Genomic DNA, 4,873 nt, shown 5'->3' with positions numbered 1-4,873 from the left:
AGACAGGTCATGCGGGACTCCGTCATAACTAATATTTTATTCTTCTGAAATTATATATTACTATTATAACTAGAGACAGTTAGACTACTATAAATTCATCTTAACGCAAATCTATTCTAGACAGGTCACGCGGGACTACGTCATAACTAATATTTTATTCTTCTGAAATTATATATTACTATTATAACTAGAGACAGTTAGACTACTATAAATGCATCTTAACGCAAATCTTATTCATGATATTTAATCTACGTTTTTTTCTTTCTTCTTTTGTTGAGTGGGAAAAGTTAGAAAGTCAATCCTTAAAAAAAATATTGAATTATTAATTTTTATAGTCACTTTCTGACATTATTTGGCATCCTTCAGAATATTAATTTCTTTATTTCCATCCTATTTTTGTCCTTGAAAATCACGTTATATGTTGTTCATTAATAAACATCGACATCTTTTTTAAATACATTTTTATATTCTATTACCCAATACACAGTAAACGGACGTTCCACATTGTTGTGTATTACGTAATTACCTATATAAGTGTACATAAAAAGAAGAGATAGCTTGAAGCAGGGGGAACAAGACACTGCATATGAAATCTGACAGAAAAATGTATTTCTTATGTACACTTCTTGCATCTTTCCGCAAAGTATTCAAGAAATACTAGTCACAGTTACCAATTAGAGACAAAAATCTAGTGATCTATGTTTTTGTAGTGCTAGATCAATATAGTCTATTATTTTCTAAGAGCAGATTACAAGGTTATAACTATGTTTATGTACAGTTTCAGTTTCTTTGTATATTTTTAATCAATTGCCTCCATTGGATTTCATATAAACCTGAACAACTGCCTAATCACTCTAAAACGTACCCATTCCACTTAACTGCTTCATAAACTTCAACTTATTAGTCACGAACGTAGTATGTAAAATGGCGCCCTTTTTCACCTGTATAAAAATGAAAATGGTTGGTTTACCTTTTTATTTGAAACAAGAGCTGGTACAGATGCTCGCTAATTCACTTACCATATAAGTACTTATGCTGAAAACAAAAATAATTACAACAGGCATTGCCTCTTCCGTTATTACTTTAATTGTTTTCATTTAATTTAATATGCACAGAATTAAAGTAGACTTGTTACCTAACTGTAACCGCATTCGTTGGCCCATTTATACTCCATAATAAAATTTTTAAATACACATGAACATTGAAAAGTTAAAGGTTTCTCTGTTAAGATTCAAAATTGGTCATATAATATTCAAAAACGTTCAGATAGGCTGAATAAGCTGATGATAGAGGATAAAGGTTCATTTATTTCGACTGAGAAAAGTGCTGAAAATAATTCTTGGAATAAATTTACAGTGACTTTACAGCACCCAACGTAACGTTATGTGAATGGACACCATTTGTAAAAATTGTGAAAATGTTCTCTCTAAGAATGTGAGCACTTTGTAAAGGTTGGAAAACACAAACCGTACATCATACTCAAGAACATTTGGTACTGTTTCGCTTTGCAAAAAAACAAACAAACAATCTCAACACTGGAGTGCTGGCTATTGGTCAAGTAGTTTGTGAAGTGACAAGAGTTGTATCACCCAATTTCTAGATTATGGCTGCACGTGGGTTTGGAAGCACCCAAGTGAACAATTCGACTGTGATTGCCTTGTATCAGACGTGTACAGTTGTCATCGGAATGTTACATTGTTTTTATATTGTTTGTAGTTGATGTTGGCTCGGAATGTTACATTGATGTTTCAATTCTTTGTATTGGATGTGGGACATTTTTATGGCGTGTTTGCAAACCTAAACGCCTATTGACAGCAAAATATCTTAAAACGAGCATGAAACCTACAAATAAAACACATACCTCTCAAGCTTGGTTTCAAAGCAGTATAATTGTTTTTAAGTGACCAATAAAATCAGCTGGAAGGGTTAATTTAAAAGATAGCATCACAGCCTTCCAGTCATTATTAACAAAGGTTTTGAAACAACATTGGAGAAATTACAATAGAAATCTGATTGATTGTAGATAAAAGTGTGCCTAATATAACACAACAGCCATTCAAACCAAAAGATCTGAAGGTATTAAACCTTGTCATGACAGAAACTATCTAGAATACTAATTTGTTTCTGGATATTTTTTGGCAGAGCATAAGGTCTAAAATATTGCCTATTTAAGAAATAAACCCGGTGGTTCAGCAGTATGCTTGAGAGCTTATAACATTGAAATTTGGAGTTACATCCCTGTTTGGAGAACACCAAGATAGCGCAATGTGCAGCTTTGTGCTTACCAAAAAACAACAAAAAAAAAACACTTATTAGAAGGGAAAAGAATCGTTTTAAATGTTCAAGTTTTCCGTCTTTTAACTCGTGTCATTCAAATGCTATTAACTTCTTTCTCTTCTCATTATTGGTTGTAACATATAAGGGCTTTACAAAAGTAAATGCCAAACGACCAATTACTTCAGAACGTTTATTAGCACGCCAAATATTTCACCATTACTGTCTTCAATCCTGATGTGCAATGAGATTCGAAATGCAGGTAGATTGCGTTCACACTAGGTTTAATGTACAAATTAAACGTAATTTCTCTGTTCTCTAAATGATACGGTCTAGGAAAAGAAAAGTAGGCATCTTTATCCTTTTAATGACTTACCTATTACATGTTTATTTTTGGTCACTCTCCTTATTTGGCAAGTTAATTTGAAACCAATATTAAATTCCTTGCATATTATATATATTTATAAAGAAGGCCTTCTAAATCAAATAAGTCCTGCCCTCCTCCAAAAAATCATATATATTTATCATCTACAAATATTTTATGATTTCAAACTTTCAAACCTAGCATAATTTTCCGTCTATGACATATATATAAAGAAAACAAACAAACAAAAAACTGACAAGGTTCACTTTCCTTCTACAAAATAAATGAGAAAAGAAAACGTTTGTCTTAAAGAAAGTTTCTAGTAAACAAATTGTGATTTACTAAATTTTTGAATTGTACCTATACCCTTAGTTCCTTTTTTAAAATTGATATCATAGTATTTTCATAATAACTAAAGGATGTTACAAAATGTGTCAACGAATGCCTAAGTATTATCAGTCTGAAGCTATAGAGTGCTATAGTCACAACACAGTACTGTTATTGGTAACAAGAGTTTGATTGAGAAATATGATATATATATATATATAATGTATAAGATCTATTAGAGCTGTAGGTAACAACCCAAACCATTAATGAGTACTGCATTTACGAGTATTATCAGAAGAGTTAAGTAACAACCCATACCTTGACTGAGTACTGTATTTACGACTATTATCAAAAGCGTTAGGTAACAACTCATACCTTGACTTAGTACTGTATTTACGACTATTATCAAAAGCGTTAAATAACAACTCATACCTTGACTGAGTATTGTATTTACGACTATTATCAAAAGCGTTAAATAGCAACTCATACCTTGACTGAGTACTGTAGTTACCTAACGCTTTTGATAATAGTCGTAAAAACTCATACCTTGACTGAGTACTGTATTTACGACTATTATCAGAATAGCTATATCGATAATAAAGGATGCTGCCTAATGAAACTTTTTACGTGACTTTAGTTTCGACGGTTGGTTTGTAGTTTTTGTCTGAAACACACGTTTTTAGTATCTATTATTTATACTACTGACCTAGCTTGATTGATCGAAGCTCTTTTTGCTCGAAATTGCGGTCTTCACTTATAACAGTATGAGTTTTGTTACTGAATACGAGTTAGTTTGAAAATGTACACCACACACAAAGGAAAATACTCGCAGAAAAAATCTCTGACAGTTTTTAAATGATGTATGTTTATAAAAAATGATACCAAATATATACATATAGCAATTATAGTACCACTTACACAGATGTTTCTTTTAACAGTTCGATATTTACGTTTATCTATATTGTTATTTTATTTTCAATTTCAGTTTTTGGTGTTTTTTTTTGCTGTTGCTTCTAATATTCATTATATTATTTTAAAGTGTAGCATGATTTTATTGATTAAAATACAGCTTGGAGACAGAATTCTTGAATTTTTATAGAAAAAAAACGACGTCACGACGCTTAACATTGTATGGATGCTTTGCCAACAAGGCGTTCATCTAATTATTGGTAATCAGTAGAAATATGTTTGCACTAAGTATGAATATTGCTCTTTTCTAAATTGCTTACTTACATATCATGACATACATGAAAAGTACTAAAACAAGTGCAGTGAAGTTACCTTTGCTATTTCAAAATCTGAGTCAGCATCTGTTGTAGAAAACCTTGGCTCTTCAATTAATATGGCCTGAACGGCTAGGCTGTTTCTACACGTCTAGTATGGATGCTGCTGATCGCTCCTCTCTTCCAGCACTCTCTCTGTCAGTGGTACGAACTAGCGCAAGATCGATAGTTTTGAGCGCGAAAAAAGGATGCACTGTTGTCAGTCAGGTCCAAGGTCTTGCGCAGAATCATTTCTCTTTCACACACACACATATATATATCAAGGACACTCGAAAGACATGAGAGTTTAGTCCAAACACAGATCTCATGTAAGCGCACTCTTAAATCAATATTCATATGTTCTGAACTAAAGAGAATCCATAGTTATAAGTGCATAAACAAACATATACTGTTAGCAAGCCTGCGTATTTATGAAAATTAATTAGTAAACGGTTGAACGTAATGGCGGCTTGTTTTCTAATTAAGGGAGGATTTACCTTCATATAAAATCATATTACACATCTTAAAGTACGAAATACAATTATAATGGTTTTCAGTCTTTTTCAGGAACACGATCAACTTTCAATTGTAACATTCAACTACAACAATCTGAATTCATATTTTGTTTCATTGCTGTCAAGGGTTT

At 32.0% G+C, this 4,873-nt stretch overlaps 1 protein-coding gene across 2 annotated transcripts in view; it reads right to left on the bottom strand.

Moving 5' to 3' along the window:
* LOC106460753 (metabotropic glutamate receptor-like) overlaps positions 1–4,365 on the bottom strand; it is a 74,930-nt gene extending 70,565 nt beyond the window's left edge. For both annotated transcript variants that reach the window (XM_013920488.2, XM_022387529.1), the window contains exon 1: positions 4,247–4,365. The gene's annotated coding sequence lies outside the window, so the exon portion shown is untranslated. The remainder of the gene's footprint in view (positions 1–4,246) is intronic.
* Positions 4,366–4,873: the final 508 nt, after the last annotated feature.

The sequence above is a fragment of the Limulus polyphemus genome, unplaced genomic scaffold (assembly GCF_000517525.1).
Source record: "Limulus polyphemus unplaced genomic scaffold, Limulus_polyphemus-2.1.2 Scaffold829, whole genome shotgun sequence".
Lineage (NCBI taxonomy): Eukaryota > Metazoa > Arthropoda > Merostomata > Xiphosura > Limulidae > Limulus > Limulus polyphemus.
This window is presented reverse-complemented; position numbering and strand designations above follow the sequence as displayed.